We start from the raw sequence: 21,421 nt of genomic DNA, 5'->3' as shown, positions 1-21,421 counted from the left end.
CCCACAGGGGCCATCACCCAGCCCTTCCCACCCCAGACACCTTAATTTGAGGGGACAGTTGTTAAAAGCCATTGCCACAAGGTGTTACAAAGCAGGTGACACCAGAACACAGCTGCACCAAACCCAACCAGCAGCTTGGGAGAAACCCAGCGAGGGGGCAAAAGCTACAAATCTCATGCAAAAGCAGGGCTTAGCTCTCAGGAACGTTTCACATTTCCCAAAGACTCAGAGGGATTTGGGGTTTTGCTGAGCTGCCTCGTGAACCACAGCCAGAATGGATCTCACGGTGAGCAGGCGCTGTCTCCCTTGGCAGGGCTGCTTCCCAGAGATCCCCAGCCTTGTGTCACTTCCCACTGCAGGTGCTAAGAATATCTGCGTGCTCATAAAAAATAGCAACCAGCTATTGACAACTTATCAACAAAGTGCTTGACAAATCCTAATTAAAGCTGATTCACCTCCCTCACGAGCCCGAGTGGAGCGTTATTTCTCAGAGGAGAAGGCTGGGTGTAAGAGCTGAGGTGAGTTACAAAAGCCACGGAGGGAGTCAGTAGCACAGAGGATTAGCACATGGAAAGGCTGACTATTATCCCTAAATTTATCCAAATAATCCACTGCCTCACAAATTCTCAAGGTATGGCTGCTGTGCATTCAACCCCATCTGCTCAACCCAAGCAGAAGCAGAGACAGGTGTGGGGGTGCTGGAGTTTGCCAGGTGTTTTATTGCTCAGGCTAAAGGAATTCTCCACTGTAAAAATGAAGAAGGTGGTGGCAGTGGCACCAGCCCTGCTCTTGTGCTGCTTCAGGACACGGGGACAACACTGTGGGTTCAAAGGCTGTTCCGACAGTTCACCAGGAATTGTTTCCAGCTGATTTCTTACCAAGAATCATATTTGTATCCTTTCAAATTTAGTAAATACATGGTCACACAGACAGCAGCCTCCAGGAACTCGCCACAGTGCTCTCCCACCTCTGGTAGCTGGACTCCTACACTGAAGTTTCTGGGACAGCATTTTGGATACTTCCACCACAGAAATACCCTAGAGGCTGCTGAAAAACTAAGTGGATCAGGCTGGGTCATTTTAAGGCAGGATTGGGGGAAAGAAAAGACAGAAACTTAGAAGTGCATCCCTTAACAGTGCTACTCCCAGAGAACAAATGAATTCAAATGATCACAGGGAGCAGGAGCACTGCAGCAGCACGTTGGGTAAATGACAGGGCATGTCACCATCTTCTAACATCCTCTGGACACTTATCTGCACTTAAAAGGCTCCTGCCAGGCTGTGCACAGACCAGCCTCTTCCACAGACAGCTCCACCACGGAAATGCCTCTGCTGATCACCCTCCTTTGGCAGGCACACTGAGCAGCACCAGCGCAGGCAGCTCTGCCTCTGCGCTGCACTCAGACAGGGTTAGTTCTAGCAAAGAAACACTGCAGAATAAATAACTTAAGAAATTGTGTCTATAGAGCTTGGTGTAAACCCAGACCCTCCTGAAGGTGGGCAGCATCAGAGCTCTGTCAAAGCTCACTCCTAATGCAAGTTAGTCAACCACTGAACTTAAACATTTTAAGGCAACATTCCAAACAGTGTTTATTTACAAAATCCCATTTGCTCAGCTTTCTCCTTCCTGGCCTTGTGGAATGCATCGTTTCACCAGTTCTCCTGCCAGAAAACCATATGCGGGCTTGTACCAAAACAATTAAACCGGTTTTAAAATTCAGACCTCGTGTTACAGAGCGCACACCCTGAAGAAACATCCATTTTAATATCCCAGAGCTACTTCAATTTTTCCAGCACGTTTTTATTCCACAGCAGCCTGGGCACACAGTAGGCCAGAGGTCACACAACCTCGTGCTCCAGGCAGGATCCAAACTGTGCCCGTTGGGGGAAACTCACGTGTAAGATTTTTGTTTAAAAGCCCTGAGTGTAAGGGACCCCTGCCCTGCTCCGACTGTGTGCCTAAGTGCTCCTCACAGGGCAAGTGTTTGCTGCAGCACTCCAGCCGCACAGGCTGCCCGTCCTGCCGGGGCTGCCGAGCCTCCGGGGCCCCACACGCAACGTCCCCAACGGCCCGGCCACAGCCAATGAGGGGAACCGGGCCGGCGGGCAACCTCCACCCGGCAAGGCCTTACCGCCGGGTCCGCTCGCGCGAGGGCAAAGCAGGGAGGCAGCAGTGCGTACCCCCGGGCCGGGACCAGGGCTCCGTCCCGGATCGCAGATCCCCGACCCGGAGCTGCGCCCCGGCCCTCACGGGCCGCCAGCACCACCGCCCCCTGCTACCCCCCCCCCACCCCGACTCACCGCTCTGCACTGCGCACGCGCCGCCCGGCCCCAGCCGCCCCGGCCCGGCCCCGCTCTAGCCAATCAGCGCCGTCCTTGCACGAGCTCCTGCCATTGGCCCCGCCTCTGGCCCCGCCCTACTCACTCAGCACGGCCCCACTCTTGGCCACACCCCCTGACCCGTGCCTGTCTGTCACCACCGCCCTTGGTCCCGCCCCCTGATCCTGGCCCCGCCTGTGCCCTGTGAGGCGGCGGGGGCGGCGCTGTCTCGGCCCCGCCGTGTCCCGGACTGGATTCGCCGGCCTGAGCCTGAGCCTGAGCCTGAGCCTGAGCCTGAGCCTGAGCCTGAGCCTGAGCCGTGTCCCGGGCCGATCCGAGCCATGTCCCGGGCTGAGCCTGAGCCTGAGCCGTGTCCCGGGCCGATCTGAGCCATGTCCCGGGCTGAGCCTGAGCCTGAGCCGTGTCCCGGGCTGGGCCTGAGCCGTGTCCCGGGCCGATCTGAGCCGTGTCCCGGGCTGAGCCTGAGCCGTGTCCCGGGCTGAGCCTGAACCGTGTCCCGGGCCGATCTGAGCCACGTCCTGGGCTGAGCCTGAGCCGTGTCCCCGGCTGAGCCTGAGCCGTGTCCCGGGCCGATCTGAGCCGTGTCCCGGGCTGGGTTAGCCGGGCTGAGCCGTGCCCGCTGCCCTGGGCTGCGGGAGCCTCCCTGGATGTGGGAGCGGCGTGTCCCGGGCAGCAACCCCATCCTGGAGGATCTGTCCCTCAGGAGTGAACGCCTGCTTTGGCGTGCCTCTGTGCATCGTGTTAGGTTGGACTAATGGAGGAATTTCTCCGTGGAAAGGGTGGTCCGGCCTTGGCAGGGGCTGCCCAGGGAGGTGTTGGAGTCTCCTGCCCTGCACATGTCCAAGGAAGGGCTGGAGGTGGCGCCCAGTGCTCTGGGCTGGTGACAAGGTGGGAATATCTGGGATGGATGCCTGGGATCAGGAGGGAATAATTGCAATGATCTTGCAATTATTGGTATATTGGCTTTACACATCACATCATCCCTGCTACAGCCTACTTCAGCACCCTCTTTATTTTTCACAGGTTTTGAGGAAGGTAGTGAGGTTCCAGGTAAACCCAAGGGTGTAAATTCTCAGTCTTGGCACCCCTGGTTGATGCTGAAATGAGGTGAGAAAGTCAGAGAAGGCACAGGGAGCTCACTGGTCCCCTCACCTCATTCACTCAAAGCACTCTGCTGATTAAAATCATGCCAAAGCATTTCCCACCCCTCTCCCAACTGCAACTGAGTGATGGCATTGCAGAGATGATGGAAAATCAGCCACGAGCTGTGCAGCCCTCCCTGGTGAGGGCTGGGCTGTGGCTGAGGAACAGGCCATGGGATCCACTGCACAGCAGCCAAAAACAACGTGCCAGCCCCAAAATTAAACCTGCAATGCTTAATCATCTAGTGAAAGATGCTCAGTGACATCAGGGACCTGTCCCTGGGCCACTGTCCCCACGGCTCTGCTCACCCAAGCTGTGTTTCACTGCTGGCACCCACAGAGATCCTGGAGGCAGGAGATTGACTGTAAGCAAATCTCAGCTCTCCTTGCCAGTAATTTAATATTTTCAATCTTTCCAGGTTGGTTGTAAACATCTCAAAAACATAATCTGGAATGAAATCCCTCAAAGCCTGTCAGGAGTGCACCAGAGCTTTATAGATGTTTATGATTTTTGTTGAGGTTTATAGTTTCTCAGGCAGCTATGTGATTGCTCCTGGCTTTTGGATGGGGGAAGTACTGCTGTACTTCATCCTCTTCCTCCTCCTTTTGGGCTCCACACACCAAGCCAAGGCTGGCAGCCAGGCAGGACTGGTCTCTGCTTGCAGCCCAGGAGCCAAATGTCAGCTGGGGCACTGAGAAGGGGATTTTCCCCCTGCTTTTCTCAGGCTGCTGCACACCAGGCACTTTGGGAAGCCTCACTGAGATGCTCAGTCCATCCAGAGAAGAGCACTGCTGCATCCCTGGGCAATCCCAACCAAATCCCACATCTGAAACTGCTCCCACATCTAAGAGATAAGAAAATACACTCTGCATGTATCACCTTCTGCATCTGGAGTTCCTCTCTCTGGTCTGATGGGATGAAGGGCTTTTTCAAAAGGTATTAGAGAAGATGGGTGTGAGAGAGTAATTTGGGACTGAGAGTAATTTTTCATCAGTATACTTAAAGACAATCACAGCACTAGGAGGGAGGCCTAATTGTGGAGTTGTGTAATTAGTTTTTATGTCACTGCAATTATTCTGTTGGCTATATATAAAGAACATGGGAAAATGCAGCACTTAATTTTAAATCAAGACTTGATTCTCTTTTAGTAGGTAATTGATGTTGATCACATCACTTAGCAGCAAGTATAAAATGTGCTATTTAGATTGTAAAAGGATGGAGAAAAGGACTGAGCAGATAGGTAATTGATGAATCGCGGGCAGCGTTGGTGGGAGGCAGCAGGAATCCCTCAGCTGCCTCTGCCTGCAGCTGCTCCTGGGCTTCCTTAGTGCCCAGGGCTTTAACAGGCACTGAGCCCCTGTCCCAGTCCCACAGCATTGCTCTGTCCTGGACAGCAGTGGAACAGGGCAGCTGCTTTTCATGGAATTGATCCCTCCTGGGAAAACGCCTTCCTTTAAGGAATCCAGATCTTCTTCCTGGAATTGATCCCTCCTGGTTAAACCCCTTCCTTCAAGGAATCCAGATTTTCTTCATGGAGTTGATCTTTCCTGGTTAAACCCCTTCCTTTAAGCAATCCAAGTTTTCTTTGTGGAATTGATCCCTCCTGGTTAAACCCCTTCCTTTAAGCAATCCAGATTTTCTTCATGGAGTTGATCCTTCCTGGTTTAACCCCTTCCTTTAAGGAATCCAGATTTTCTTCATGGAGTTGATGCTTCCTGGCTAAACCCCTTCCTTTAAGGAATCCAGATGTTCCTCTGGCAAAGGTGTGTGAGTTTGCTCCCAGGACTGCCATATGCTCATCTGGAGCCACCAGGCTCCTCTCCTCTCAAGGCTGTTTGGCTTCTCCAGTGACTCAGTTGTGGCAATGTGTCCCAAATTTGGTCACAACAGCTAAACACTCCCAGATACCTAACTGGACATTTAAGTCCACAAGCAAAATTAAGTCCCAAGGTGCCAATGCTGTGAAGCCTCACAGTGCTGCCCTTGACAGGTAACTTAGTTTTTGGTGATGGGTTCATACTAAAAGTACCTGCAAGTAGTTTTGGTTGGGGGAAGACCCAGAGACAAGGCCCACAGCAAGGCACAGACATCCAGAGGGTTCAGTTGCCCTTTTCTCTCTGGAAGGATGCCAGGATGAGCATGAGAGGTGTCTCTTCTGGGTACAAAGCAAACTCCACAGGCTACAGGAGACTCCTGAGGTCACATTTCCAGGTGGCAGGTCCAGGCTTTGCACTTGCACCAAAACAGATGGATTTGTGGCCAGACAAGCCACTGCATAGAGTCCTACCAGGATTTTTAAGTGAAACACTTTTCCCCTTCAGCCTTTCCTTCCCTTGAACCTTTTTTGTGTGCTGTAGCAAAATATGAGCTGGAATTTGGGCTCCAGTGGGTGTAATTGCTGAACAGCCTGCCCTAGCCAGCCTCACCGCTGCCAGAGCGCTGCCCACAGCCACTTTCCTGCTGACACAATGAAATGCATTTTTACAGCCCAAGACATGAGTCATGACCCAGCCTGAGTTCAGAGCAGACCATTTTTTAAGTACTTGTGACTCCAAAGAGGCCGGAGCGGAACCCTGGGCTTGAGATAGGATAGCACCATAACTGCAGAGTTTCCCCAGTCACTTTTAAAAATGCTTTTTCTCACCCATTTTGTGTGCTGGGATGTGAACACTATTGTAGGACCTGTTCTGCCATGTCAGCATCAGCCTCTCTGAATTGCTGTGAGGATCAGATGAGTCCATCTTGCAGTCTCTTATCACCAGCAGCACAAATCCTATTTCATTCACTGCCAAAAAAAGAGACTCATCCAAAGGCTTTTGCCATCAGTCCCTCGGGGGCTCTGGAGCCATAAGTGGGATGCAATGAGCCCGGGGCCATCCCTGCTCTAGAAGGGCTCTGCCGGCGGGGATGCAGCTCAGGGTTCGCGGGTGAGCTGCTGCCCATGCAGCCCTGGCACAACTCGGGGTCAGGCCTGCCGGGTGACAGCCCCCGAGGGTCCCTGTGCCATGTCCCCAGGACAGCTTTGTCCTGGCACAGCTTGGGCTCAGCACCCACAGGGTGACAGCCCCTGACAGTCCCTGTGCCGTGTCCCCAGGACAGCTTTGTCCTGGCACAGCTCGGGCTCAGCACCCGCTGGGTGACAGCCCCCGAGGGTCCCTGTGCCATGTCCCCAGGAGTGATCTGTCCTGGCACTGAGGGCTCAGCACCCGCTGGGTGACAGCCCCTGACGGTCCCTGTGCCGTGTCCCCAGGACAGCTCTGTCTTGGCACAGCTCGGGGTCAGGCCCGCAGGGTAACAGCTCCTGACGGTCCCTGTGCCGTGTCCCCAGGACAGCTCTGTCCTGGCACTAAGGGCTCAGTGCCCGCTGGATGACAGCTCCTGATGGTCCCTGTGCTGTGTCCCCCAGGACAGCTCTGTCCTGGCACAGCTCAGGCTCAGCACCCACCAGGTGACAGCCCCGAGGGTCCCTGTGCCGTGTCCCCAGGACAGCTCTGTCCTGGCACTAAGGGCTCAGCGCCCACCGGGTGACAGCCCCTGACAGTGCCTGTGCCGTGTCCCCAGGACAGCTCTGTCCTGGCACTAAGGGCTCAGCGCCCACCGGGTGACAGCCCCTGACAGTGCCTGTGCCGTGTCCCCAGGACAGCTCTGTCCTGGCACTAAGGGCTCAGCGCCCACCGGGTGACAGCCCCTGACAGTGCCTGTGCCGTGTCCCCAGGACAGCTCTGTCCCCGTGGGAGCTGTGCCAGGGTGAGAGGGGCGATGCCGGGGGGCTGCCGCCTTTCACCCCCGTTATTAACAGCACTGCTCGGCTCCGACGGGTTCTTCACAGCATGCCGGGCCCCCGGGCTGCCCTTGCTCGCTCCCTGCTCGCTCCCTCGCCTGGTTAAATTTGGATTAAATCAGCGAAGCCAACACAGTGATCAATTCCCAGTGCTCTCCTCCGGAGCCGGGCACAAATGAGGGGAAAGCAGGGAGGAGAATAAAGCCTGGAGTGAGGGCACAGGGACCTGCAGGTACAGGAGGGATGTGAATGGAAACTCAAGTTTTCAGTGCCACCAGCTCAGCTGTGACTAGGCAGGGACAGTGACCCTAGGGACGCTTTTCTAGAAGCCATCATGCCAGATGATCTGGGCAGGGGCCTTTATGGGTGCTCAAGCCAGGATTTAGGTGAAAAATTGGCCAGCACAGAGGGCCATGCAGGCAGCAAGGGGACAGTTCAATCCCCTGCCTCCTCCCCATGGAACAGAGCCCGGTCACAGACACACAGTCCTGGTTATCCCCCAGCAAAGTCAGACTCCCTTGGCCTGGAGCAGTCACTCCCTCCCAGGGCTGAGGGTTTCAGATCACTGGACAGCTGTGGGCAGCACCGTCCCTGCCTCTCTGGCTGCCTCCCCCAGGAGCCACATCCTGGCTGCCACCTCCTTGTCACTGCATTTGAAGCACGTCCACATCACAGCACACACGGGCTCAGGAGCAAGGCCAGGGACAATTAATAAAACGCCTCCCCTAAGGTGGAAATGAGACCACCCATGTCAGCAGTGTCACACCACTAAAGGAGAGGGGATGGTTATGAGCCATTATTCCCTGCACAAATGGGCTTTAAATTCATCATCCATCACCAGCACCCAGCACTGGATGTTCCAAAGGTGTCCAGGCTCCTTTCCACCATGGCATGGGTGACCACAGTGCCCATCACCTGGAGATCCTCACGGAGCCTCCACACCCACACTCTGCTGCTGCTCTGGGAAGAAATCAGCCCTACCAAACATCAGCAAGACCAAACGTGCTGCTTTGGGGTCTCAGGTCTATCTCCCTGGGGTGGGATCATAGGAGGGCAGGGTTCCTCAGCTGCCCCACTCCTCCTGGCCTGGCAGGGGAATTGGGTTTTTACGGAGCAGCAGTGCAGGAATTGAAAGCCTTTTTCCTTCTGGAAGCCCTTGAGGCTGCCAGTCTCAGCTGAGCCGCCGCTTGCCAACAGTTTTTCATTTCTTCTCTGTTTCATCTAAACTTTCCATTGGGTTCCTCATCCATCTGAGCTGCAATGATAAATATGGAAATAAAGAGGCATTTACAGCCCCTCTCTTGGGCTGATTCTGTGTATAAACAAGCTGTGCTCACAGCATCCTCCTCTCCACAGCGCTGATTCAGGAGCAGCAGGGTCTGCCCAGGACTCAGTGGGCACAAGGTTTAGGGGGAAATCCCTGGGTCACTGTGGGGAGAAAACTGCAGCAAAAGGAATGGGGCAAGCAAGGCCCACAGGGACTTCTGTAAAGGACTAGAAGGGAAAGAACGACAGCTGAAGAGCTGGATGTGCAAAGTATGAAGAAAGGCTTTAATTTGCACAGAATCTCCTAATCCATTAATCACAGGGACATTTGTGTATGAAAACCTCCCTCTCGTTTAATACTATCTCAGGTTTGTCCAAGAAGGTCATAACTGTTTGGCAGGGGAGTGGGAGGGGCGAGGTGGGACAGGCAAAGGCCATGGGCTTGTTTCCAGGGAGAGATCAGCCATTAACAGCGTGGAGCCAGCCCAGGGATGAGCAGGCATGAAAAGCACTGGACATGGCAGTCCAGGAGTCACAGTGGCACTGGGGACACCAGTCCCCTGAAAGAGGATGTCCCAGTGCCTCTTGGCTCTCTGGAGGTTGCCTGCAAAGGCTGGACAAACTTGCCTCGGTGCCTGGAATAGAGGGTTTGGGGGTTTAAGAGCAGACTGACATCTTCCCTTCCCCTCCACCACAGTCATTTCCTCTTCATTCACTGCTCCAGTGTTCCTTTCCTCGCCCTACAGAGCTGGATTGTGAGGATCATCCTGGAGGCAGGGGGAAGCTCTGGCAGCATAGCATGGACTGATCCATCCCCTGATCTTCACCTGATGCTTCTCTCAGGTTTAACCTGTTCTGCTTTAATCCCACATTCTTTCTCAGCAAATCCAGCCTTGCACCAGACCAGCCAAAGTCTCCTTGTGTCCCATGATGGTCCCACAGACCTCAGAATTCCCTGACAGCCAGTGGGTAAACATAATATCTACAAACCCAGCTGCCTTCCTGGAGCTGTTACCTGTGTTCCTCAAGGGAGGAAAACAGGAAAAATTAGTATGCGGCTTCTTCCTCGAGAAATCAATACGATCTCAACTCACTGTGAAGTTCCCTAACTGTTAGAGATGCTGCACTGGTAAAATCTAACCCTCAGAGGAGAAAGGGTGGGAAAAAAAGAAAGAAAAATAAATTCCAGTGACTAGACAAGTCTAAAATGTTGCAGAAGGCTAAACTGCCGGGGCTGGGGCTTGTTTGGAAGTCCCAGAGTGGAGAGGGCTGTGCAGTCCAGCTGTTTATCACCCCACCAAGAATCAGCTGTAATTGTTAATTCTAATTAGAACTGTTGGGTAAAAATGTAATCAAGCGTTTCCATTAGGAAAAAAAAAAAAAAAAGACATTTCATCTAAATTAAAAATTTTGCTTTTTAAGAAAGGGGGTAAAAGTTGAAAATTTTGTAACAACTCATTTCAGCATTTTCAAGATGAAAAGGGATGTATTTTTGCTGTGAAATGCATCATCAATTCAGATTGTTTTATCTTACAGTCTGAAGAGCAAAAAATAGTTTTCAAATCAAAGCAAAAATGGTATTTTTAGGCATTTTCTTTAAAAAAGCCTATCTGGAGGTTTCTGTCCTAATTAAGAATGATTATTGGTTTTCTTTTTTTCTTAATGGAATAAGCTGTTCCTAGTTAGCTCTGCTCTAAAACATTGGGTTGATGTTGACGTGCCCACCCATCTGCCCCAGCACCTGACCCCAGGGCTGTGCTCACACCACCCCACTCTGCGTGTCAGCACTGCCTGAAATCCCTGGGATTTGAGTCAGGCTTTATAAAACTCACAGAACTAAAGCAAATTCCTTGCTGCCTGGAGACCTGGTGGGCCACTGGAAGGACGCAGGTGTGTTTGGTGGGCCTTGTGCAGGTCTCAATTCCTGAGGCAGGCTGATTGTGGTGCCCACACTCAGGCAAGGCAGCTGCAACCCCCCCTTGTACGTTTGACCCTGTGGCTGATGCCATGGAATTGCCACAGATCCCAGCAGGGGTTTGCATCCTGGGGGATCCTCTCCACACGATTAGCAGATCACCTTTATCACACTGAGACAGTGGCTTGGGATCTGGTAGATGAATAGCAGAGCTTGTGGTTTGTGATCTGTCCTCTGGCCAAAGAGAAGCTCAGAAGGAGGAGAGGAGGGTGGAAGAGGAAGGGAGCAAAGCTCAAGGGCTCTGCCAGAGATGAAATGGAAAAAGGAGTTGCTGTGCAGCAGTTTCAGCCCAGAACAGAGGGAACTGCACGGGCTCCTCGAGCTGCCCAAGGGCATTTTGGACAACAAAACCAGCAAGCTCTGACAGGGCCAGGAGACCCAAGCAAGAGTGAATGGACAGAGGGGCTGCAGGGTCCCACAGGCAGGGTCCCACAGGCAGGGCACGCTCCTGCCCAGCCACATCCAGAGTGGCACTGCCCTTGCTGCTGCTGCACCGCCCCTCTGGCAGCCTGATCGGGGTTATGTAACCTTTCCTGACTGCTCCTTCCCCCGATCAAGTGAGGTTGCTGCTCCAGCTCCCTGCAAGGAGCAGCCGGAGCAGCCTTTCCTGAGCTGCCCAGAGGGACACAGCCAGTCCCAGCCTCCGAGGCAGCTGAGCAGCAGATCCTGCCCCACTGCCACCCCCGGGGAGCTGTGCTGGCAGAGCTGGCACCCAGGACATGGCACCAAGCCCCGGTGGGACGCTGCAGGCCCTTGGCCAGGGAAGGAGATGGTTGGATCATGGGTTCTTCCTGCAGGGAGCAACTGGTGGGTGAAGCCTGGAGCACCCACTCACACGTGGGAGCAGACACAGGGGATAACACACTGCACCAGTGCTTTATGCACCTAACTCAAAATAAGCTTTCTTTTTAAAAAACATATCTAAGAAGAATGATTTTTCTCTCATGTTTTTGTTATTATTTTGAAGTTATAAATTATTGAAACAAATTATTCTCACTGCTCTCCCAAATCATTCTCAGGCAAAGAAAAGGCAGCTCTACCTTCAACACTGCTTTGTAACAAAATGAGTCAGATTCATTTTGCTCATGATTTGCCCTTGGCTCCCTTTGTCCATGTCTTAAACTACATCCTGGCTCGGTCTGATTAGCAGTGTGTCCTCGGAGGCAGAGGAGGCCCTGCAAGAGCCCGAGGTATTGCAGGTCAAGATTAAAGTGCTCTGCATGACATTCACTGTCAAAGCTGTAACTGGCTTAACTCAGTGCAATTAGATGGCTCAGGGGTTACACAGTAACGGCAGCAGTGTTTCAGTGCAGCTGATTAAAGCACAGCCCTGGCGTTAAAGGATGTGATTAAAAGGCAGTGTCAGGGCTGAGACCTGGCAGAAGAGCTCAGCGGGCAGGGTTAAATCCACAGCTTCTCCTGGGGTTGGACACCCCAGGGCCTGGAAAAGATCTCCAAGTATCAGTTGAGCCAGCTCAGATTTTAGGTCTGGAATGCCATCTTGTGATGGCAGTGGGGAAGTGGAAATGGCCCCTCTGTGGAGGCAGAGGAGATGATGGAATTACAGAATGGGTTGGGTCAGAAGAGACCATAAAAATAATTTTATTCCTCCCCCTGCCATGGCAGGGACACCTCCCACTGTCCCAGGCTGCTCCCAGCCCCAATGTCCAGCCTGGCCATGGGCACTGCCAGGGATCCAGGGGCAGCCACAGCTGCTCTGGGCACCCTGCCAGGGCCTGCCCACCCTCACAGGGAACAATTCCTGATTCCCAATATCCCATCCAGCCCTGCCCTCTGGCAGTGGGAGCCATTCCCTGTGTCCTGTCCCTCCATCCCTTGTCCCCAGTCCCTCTCCAGCTCTCCTGGAGCCCCTTTAGGCCCTGGAAGGGGCTCTGAGCTCTCCCTGGAGCCTTCTTTTGTCCAGGTGAGCACCCCCAGCTCTCCCAGCCTGGCTCCATGGCAGAGCGGCTCCAATCCTGGGAGCATCTCCATGGCCTCTCTGGACTTGCTCCAACAGCTCCAGGTCCTTCTGATGCTGGAGCAGCTCTGCAGGGGTATCTCACAAGGGCAGAATAGAGGGGGACCATCCCCCCCTCACCTGCTGCCTGTGGAGAGTATTATTAATAATTGGTTAGCTGAGAAAGGCCATGCTGACATAATGCTGCTGGTTAACCTGAAAGAGGGAAGTCAGCAGTCAGCAGGCTGAAAGGAGATCCACAGTTTTGGGGTACATTCAAACAGGTGGTAGTTTCAACTATCTTGCCAGGAGGATCTGCCAATAAAGCCATGAACTCAGCAAAACAATTAGGATGCTGGGCAAAGGATGAGCTGAACATGACATCACAAATTCTAGACATGCTAACCGCAGATGTGCAGAGTGTTAACCATGCTGTTTTGCAAAATAGAGCTGCTGTAGATTTTTTGCTCTTAGCACAAGGGCATGGATGTGAAGAGTTTGAGGGAATGTGTTGCATGAATCTGTCTGATCATTCGGTGTCCATTCACACTAAGATAAAAGAACTGCAACAGGGACTTCACAATCTCAAGGAAGAAGAAGGTTTAGGAATTGACAAATGGCTTAAAAGCTTAGGACTTGGGCCATGGCTGAGGAACCTTGTGATCTATGCTATAGGGCTACTGGGTGTAATTTTACTGTTTTTGCTTATTTTGCCTTGTATCTTTAACTGTATTCAGAACATGGTCAGCCGTACAATAGCAAAAACCTTGCAAACTAATCTCCTTGCTCAAGAAGAAATCGGGAGTATCTTTGTGTTTCCTCACCTACAGGGCCTTTGTGGGTGCCTGCTAAGTGGACTAAACCTGTTTTTGATGCAGCCTCTGGTGGACCACCTCACGGAGGAGGACAAGGAGCGACTGGGGAAGAAACTGCTTCTAGTCCTACAACTGCTACTGCTACAGTTGAAGGGGTACTCGGAAGCGGTGGACAGAGCACTGACACATCACTATCGGACAGCCAAGGAGTTGATTGGTTTCATTGACTCATTATCAACTTTTCGCTTAACAAATCCAGCGAAACTACATTGCCTTGACTGTCACAATTCACATTGTGCTGCCTGGATAGCTCTACGTTGTGGGGGTTGTAAGAGAACTTTTTGGATAGAACAATCATTATTACGGGATTTGTGGTGTCATACTTGTGAACACGAGCACACATGGGGAAAAAGCTGGCAAGATGAATTAAGGAGACAAACAGGGCAAAACGCATATATAGCTCTAAATCTTTATGAGTCTCCTGAACAGAAAGTTCTTGCTTACTATCGATGGGAGGTACAATGTGTTGTGAATAGAATTAAGGTTCAAAGTAAATCACATATAGTCTCTGTAAGGTGTAGAAAATTAGTGCCTTTAACACAGAGCTCGATTGTAGGGCCCTTCAAGGGGAATCCTGATAGAGCACTCGATTGCTGCATTGAAAAGTTGCAGAAATTGAGTTTGCAAGTGGCAGGACCAGTAAAATCAGGAGCAGCAAGATTGAAGATAGATAAGAAAAGGAAGGCAGGAAAGGGAACGACCTCATCTAAATAAGGCTATTGGTGATTGCTAATTAATTTTCTATGATTAGGACAATTTTACAGTTGTGGGACCCTCGAGAGGATATAGTTGTTGAGGAAGATAACGAACAAGAACTACGATTACGAAATAAGGTACACCTTGTGTTAAAGAAAGACCTTGAGCTGTTAGCCTCATATAGTAAAAAGGCTGAAGAGGCTTTGCAATCACCACCATTGAATTGGTTACATTGAATTGAAGAATCAGACTTTCATACTGGTCCTTACTTACATTCACTTCCTTGTTATGTTTGTAAAAGGGATGTTGATAAGTGCTATGCATGGATAGCTTTGCATTGTGCAGATTGTAATCAGGTTTATTGGTATTCACAGAGGTCACTAGGATATTTATGGTGTGGACCTTGTTTTGGAAGGTGGATTCGAAATTTTATCTGGGTTAGAGCTCTTGAACAAAGTACTGGCCTGCCAGGACGGACAGGATTACAGCTTTTTGAGAGTGCAGAACAAGTGGTTATAGCATATCTTAGGTGGAAGTTGCAGGAAATACTTAGAATATTTGAAATTACTAAAGCCTCACGTATCATAGCAGCTCGCTGTAAAGCTGATTTGCCTTCAAACTTATCTCATGCTATACCTGTGAGCAAGGATGCTGATTTAGAATTAGATCAGTATATTCAAAAATTGACTCAGTCTTACAATAGACAATATAGCAAACCAGGGAAAAGACAACAAAGAAAAACAAAGCACGCAGAAAGAAAAATGAGGTTTGTTTTTATTATACTGCTCAATGCTGTAGCAAGTGAAGCAGTAGGAGTAACACGTTTTAGTCAGCCAAGAGAAAATTTATGGGTGACACTTGCTAATCAAACTAACCAATCATCACTTTGTCTTAGTCTTGGAGGAGTCACTAACCCATTTCGAACATGCCTGGTGGGACTTCCGGTGTGGTCTCCTGGAGAATTTTGCGGTTTGATAAGCAATCGAACCTTATGTATGCCTAACATGTCAAACATCACATTGCCGGTGCAACAAGGGTATACTGCAGGTCAGAGTGATGGCTATCGTCAATGTTTACTGATCCAATCACTTAACACTCCTTTGCATTCTCCTCCTGAGGAATTGGATCTTTTTGGCAATACAAACGCCAGCATGTCTAACACTACAGCTGGCGGATGGTTTAGCTTCGAATTTTCGGATGCTCAGAAATCAAACCGACCTAAAGAAACATGGGCCACCCTAGATTCCTGAATGTGAGTGGAATCTCTTCGCAGCATTACAGTAAATGTAACAGCACAAAAATCACGGCACCGATGAAATTACCCACAGGAATATTTTTGATTTGTGGAGACAGGGCATGGAATGGTATACCAGCTAAACCACAGGGTGAACCCTGCTATTTGGGAAAATTGTCATTGTTTCACCCTAATGTGTCCTTGCTAATGCAGCTGAGTCACAATTCAAACAGGAAAAGACGTAGCATCCATGACTTGGACTGCAGCCAGATAGGAGATCCACAGTTTTGGGGTACATTCAAACAGGTGGTAGTTTCAACTATCTTGCCAGGAGGATCTGCCAATAAAGCCATGAACTCAGCAAAACAATTAGGATGCTGGGCAAAGGATGAGCTGAACAAGACATCACAAATTCTAGACATGCTAACCGCAGATGTGCAGAGTGTTAACCATGCTGTTTTGCAAAATAGAGCTGCTGTAGATTTTTTGCTCTTAGCACAAGGGCATGGATGTGAAGAGTTTGAGGGAATGTGTTGCATGAATCTGTCTGATCATTCGGTGTCCATTCACACTAAGATAAAAGAACTGCAACAGGGACTTCACAATCTCAAGGAAGAAGAAGGTTTAGGAATTGACGAATGGCTTAAAAGCTTAGGACTTGGGCCATGGCTGAGGAACCTTGTGACATATGCTATAGGTCTACTGGGTGTAATTTTAATGTTTTTGCTTATTTTGCCTTGTATTCATGGTCAGCTGTACAATAGCAAAAACCTTGCAAACTAATCTCCTTGCTCAAGAAGAAAATGGGGGAAATGTGGAGAGATTTATTAATAATTGGTTAGCTGAGAAAGGCCATACTGACATAATGCCGCTGGTCAAGCTGAAAGAGGGAAGTCAGCAGTCAGCAGGCTGAAAGGAGAAGTCAGCAGTCAGTGACCAATGACAGGCAAGGACAGAATGCCCTTGCCACAACATGAGGATAGGGAATAGAGATTCTTCCTGAGAATATGTAGAAAGTATCAAAAGTATAACCATAAGAATGCAGAAAGTAGGCGTAGTTGCTGATATGTAACTGACCAATCCTGAGCTCAACTTTTGCAATATGTATGAAGCTCATTATGAACTGTATTTAACCCGCCGTACTGATCAATAAAATTAGGCCTGTGATGATCTAATTGATGTCCTGGTCTCCTTCCGTCGACAGCTGCCCACTCCTCTGTGGGTGCAGCCCAGCACAGGGGAGTTTCTGGGCTGCCACTGTTGGCTCATGTCCAGCTTTTCATCCATTATATCCTCCAAGTCCTTCTTTGCTGGTCAATGAGCTCTTCTCCCAGTCTATGCTCATGTGTGGGGTATCCCTGATCTGGGTGCAGCACCTCAAAGAGGAAAAGGCACCATCGAGGCCATGGCTGCCCTGCCTTCTGCTGTGTGGGAGCCAAGCAAGGCTGGTGTCACTCACAGGGCAGTGCAAGCACCAACACCCATGGGGTGTCATCATCACGGGCCCCAGCCATGACAGACACCAGGGGGATAAAAGTTCTTCTCACCAAAGCCTGAACGTGCTTGGCTGTGGGGCTGGAGGTGACCACCATGGTAAATGATGATGTACATCCACAGATCTTTTCTTCCATAGGTTTACTGAATTTTCTTCCTCTTCCCACAGTACTACTCTGTCTTTTTCTCCAGTGACTGACAGTGTGGCCAAATGGTGTTGAGCCAAAATCAGATTGGTACAGAAGGATCACAGTAGCAGCCCTGCAGTGCCAGAGCTGAGCAGTGACGGGGGGCAGGCAGTGAGCCCTGGGCATGGGTGTGTTCAGGGCTGAGGTGACAGTAAAGGATCTCTCTTGCTGCCACAGGAGCTGCAGACATCAGCTACATGGGGGATGTCCCACCCCAGGCTTGGAGCGCACGTCTTTTGAAGCACTACAGCTCCATGCCAGTGCAGATCTCTTGAGTGGATGCACTGTGCCAGCAGACAGTGCTCATGTCCTGGTTTAACCCATCCTGCTAATTTATGGGAGCAAAATCACTCAGATGTGATTCCTCCTTTATGCTGCAACTGAACATTCACTCGACAGAGGTTACCCAGGCTTCTGGAGCCAGTTGAGTTGCTTTGAACACAAGCTGCAGGGCTGTGCTGGGATGCAGGGAGCTCAGGGGAGGCTGTGCCTAGACTAGAGGAACTCTCCAGGAGGCTTGCTGGGCTTTTGTTTTGTAGTAACTCATATCTCTAATCTGGCTTGGAACAAAGCTTCTCAGTCCTTTCAGGCCTTGCCAGGACACTTGCAGGAGAAAAGGAGGCTCTGTTTAGTGGTCAGCAAGCCAAGATGAACAACAGGGACTGGCTGCAGCTAATGCAGAGAGCACATTCCTGTGACAGAAAAGGGCTTCACCCTCATGGCAGAGCGGCTCTGCTGTGTTTCATCTGGTTTGATGCTTTTCACCCAAAGTTCACAAATGATGGGCAGGCCTTTGTTTGAGCCCCCCTCCAAGGCCAGCAAGCAGAGACAAAGCTGTGCAAACAGAGGGAATCTATACTGGGAAGTGAGAGACTGGTCCTGGCACTGAGAGTTGCTGAGTTCTGGTATTTGGCATTCAGGAAGCTTTTGAAGTATCTCCCCAGTCCTGCTGAAAATGTCTTATTAAAGAGACAAAGCATATTAATTTGGGCCTCATGCTGGGCTAATGAATTAAAGAGTTCTAAACTGAAGCTGTGGCTTAGGGTCTTGGCAGAGTCATCATCCATGCCTGTGTGGGCACGTGCCCTTGGCCATGGGCAGCGAGACCCCCAGGAACAAGAGCATGAAGTGTTCTGTGTCTGCTCTTACCTGTCTCTCCCCCAGACAGGTTTTGCTGTGCTGCACTGGGCATAGCTGGGAAACCTGTTCCTCACCAGGTTCATCAGTGACAGGGGAAGCACCGAGCTCCTTCTGCTCAGCACCAGCCTCTGTCCCTGCACACAGCAGTGTCCTGGGCACAACAAGCCCGGAGCTTCCCAGGACAAGGGAGGATCAGGCTGAGCTGGAGAGGAGCACCCCACATCCAGGAAAAATAGCTGCCTGCTTGGGCTGAAAATAGACCATGAAACATTTGAAGAAGACAGAGCTGGAGTGGATGATTGCCTGAGGCAAGGCGCAGCTCCAGCTGAGTTCACTGCTGAGCTCTGAGAGCATAAGCACATGAGGAGCATGGGGGAGGGATGCCAGGCTTTCTGGGAAGGCCTTCAAGTGTCTCAATGGAGTACAAAGCCCAGAGAAAAACTTCCTTTGAATGGATCCCCAGCGAGGGAGTTACAGTTACACTGCTGTGCCCAGACATGGATACACAGAGCACTGGGCTGATGTTACAGCATCCAGTGGAGGTCAGGGAAGGTGTGGAATTGTGCTTCTCCCAGCAAGGCACTTGGCAGCACCACAGCTTTTTCTCTGCTTATTTCAGGGCTGGATTTTTGTTGCTGGCAGCTGTTTCTGAGCTGACACTTCTAGCTCCTGTGCCCGAAGTGGGACACATCAGGGGCAAGCAGAGGCAGCTCACCGGCCCTCTGCTTCCCATGAGCCGGTGCTTGAGTTCAGTTCTCCCAGCTCCACAGATCGTGTTCCTGCTCCGGCTCTGTCAGGGATGCTGGAAGTGTCCAAGGCCAGGTCGGACAGGGACTGGAGCAACTGGGACAGTGGAAGGTGTACCTGCCCATGGCAGGGAGTGGGACGAGACGATCTTAAAGTCCCTCCCGGTGCCTGATTACCGAGGGTTTTTCCCCGCCCCGGGGGGAGCGGCCGAAGCGAGCGGGGCGGTGTCTGTGGAATCACCCCGGCAGCATGGAGAGGACTGCGCCTTTTCTGCCCCTGCCGCCGTGTGGAGATGAAGCGGTTCTGGGAGGCTGGGCTTCTTCAGCTCGCCGCCATGAGGGCCAGGAGCGGCTCTGGCGGGCCGGGCTCCCTCTCCATGAGGGTAGGGAGGGGCTCTGGCGGGCTGGGCTCCTTCAGCTCGCCGCCATGAGAGCAAGGAGCAGCTCTGGCGGGCCAAGCTCCCTCGCCATGAGGGGCCACCACCGCCATGAGGTGAGGGGGGGCGGGGCACAGGGCACGGGTGGCGGCAGCAGCGGGGCTGGAGACCGGGGCTCCGGGGCAGGAAAGCGCCACCTGAAATACTCACTGTCTCCTATTTATCTGTTCGGCCGGGGGACTGGGGATGTTGCTCGGCTGTGCGGTTCAGCATTAATTCCTCAGCCTTTCACTCGGTGTGCTGGCTTTTGTCCTCTGCCACAAGCCAGGCCGCTGCTGTTGAGCTTTGTGAATACAGATTGAACTAATGGCTTATTTGTGATGTTTCTGCTGTCCTCTCTTTAGGCCTTCAGCCGATGACCGATGGCGGTGACCCGCCCGAAGGAGCAGCTCTGAGGTGCCCCGGCCCCGTGGCGTGTGGAACCCCGAGCTGAGCTGTGCTGAGCTGTGCTGGGACAGCCGGGGAGGCGCTCCGGGAGGGCACTGGAGCCTGCAAGAGCAGATGTGAAGGGATAACCTGCCCGTGGGACACAGCAAGAGCTCTGGAGCCACATGGGTGAGGTGTGACCGTGAGCCAGCCTGGGAAAATGGGCAAAAATATTTTGCTGTCTAAAAGGCCTCTGCTGGCTCCTGTGCTAGCCTCAGGTCCTCAGGGTGGAAATAACGTGGTTTATCCAGAAATAAGTTTAGCTTATCTATTCCTCTTGCTGGATGAAGCCTTGATGAGAGTAGGCATCATCAGAAAAGTGCCTCCACGTTTTTTCTGCACTGTAAACCCCCCAGTTCTGGGGTTTTTGTCTCCCAGCAGTAGTCAGCTGCCCGTGGCTGCTCAGTGCCTGTGCCAGTGTTATGCTGCTGGGAGAGAAAGGTGCTGCTGAGCTTTCCTGGCACCAGCAAGGCTGTCCTGGTGCTCAGTGGTGCCAGGTTTTGGCAGCACTCTGCATGCCTGAGAGTGGAGTAACTCCTGCCCGTGGAGACAGGTGACTAGACTGTGAGTGTTCATGCAGCAACAGGCAGCTTTATTGAGATCTAACTTCCTTATATAGATAAGAAGGCCCATGAAGGTAATCCTCATTGGCTGAGCCAGTTACTACTCAGCTAACCAGCCAATAGCAGCCTGAGTCTCCAATGGCCTGGGCCTGCTCTTACTGGTCGAATTACATAAGCAAGGTAATTATATAATAAATCACTTATGAAGTTGGAATTATTTATACTGTGTGGCCTACAGGCCAGATGTAGAGCATCACAGAGGAATAGCTCATAAATATGGAACTTGTGTGTGTCATAAAACCTCTGTTCGCATGATGGAGGAAGGCTCCTCCAAGTGATCAGTGCTGCAATAAAAATGAATGCTTTTTGATACTCAAACTGTGTTAGAAAGTTTCTTTTTGGGTGATTTCAGTGTCAGTTCCACAAGCCCTGTAGTTTCACAGTGGCCCCTTGGTTCTAAAGTGTCACGATGGCCTCAGTCGCACAAGGCCCCACAATGTCCAAAGAGTCCCCTTAATTCCATGGGGCCCTGAAGTCCTACAATGGCCCCTCGGCTCCATGAGGCCCTGCAGTGTCACCCTAGGCAGGAGGCCAGGAGGAACTCGTTCCCCAAATGCTGCAGCTCCCTGGGCCAGCTGGCACCAACACCTTCTCCCAGGCCAGCACTGCTGGGTACAGCCAGGGCCGAGCCACACTGCAGCTCTCTGCAAACCACAGTGGGGGCTGCGAGGCCAAAACCCGAGTCACAGACAGTTTGTCACTCTTCCTGTCTGTATCTGACCAAGAAATGTCCCATTGTGGGGTCCCCTTTCCTGCAGTCACTGCAGCACTGGGACCATCCCTGGAGCTCTGAGCAAGAGAAATGGCCAGCGTTGCACCTCTGCACTGACTGAGGGATGGTGGGAAATGCTCTCTGGGGTGGCTGGAACCATGGAAAAAGGACAGTTGGGAGCACAGAGGAAAACCCAGCTGGGCTGCTGGACTGGGGCAAGACATCTCTGTCTGGGGGAGAAGTTGGCTGTGAAACTCCCTCCTGTGGATGCTCACGTGCCCAAGAGTTGGGCACTGAAGAGCATCACAACAACAGACAGGAGGATGGGGCGGCCAGGATTAAAGTGCCTCAGGGGGGTCTGGATTGGCCACACAAGGGTGAACCCTGGA

The 21,421-nt window shown here is 51.7% G+C and overlaps 1 non-coding gene and 1 pseudogene across 1 annotated transcript; one reads left to right on the top strand and one right to left on the bottom strand.

Annotated features, from left to right (window-relative positions):
- Positions 1 to 21,421, bottom strand: part of LOC134433364 (zinc finger protein 883-like) — a 189,233-nt pseudogene that overhangs the window by 102,121 nt on the left and 65,691 nt on the right.
- Positions 20,071 to 20,274, top strand: LOC134433497 (small nucleolar RNA SNORA74). Its single transcript, XR_010031569.1, has one exon. It is a non-coding gene; the product is annotated as a small nucleolar RNA SNORA74 (small nucleolar RNA).

The sequence above is a fragment of the Melospiza melodia genome, unplaced genomic scaffold (assembly GCF_035770615.1).
Source record: "Melospiza melodia melodia isolate bMelMel2 unplaced genomic scaffold, bMelMel2.pri scaffold_18, whole genome shotgun sequence".
In the NCBI taxonomy this organism is placed as follows: Eukaryota; Metazoa; Chordata; class Aves; order Passeriformes; family Passerellidae; genus Melospiza; species Melospiza melodia.
Note: the sequence above shows the minus strand (reverse complement) of the source record. Positions and strands in the feature narration are given on the sequence as shown.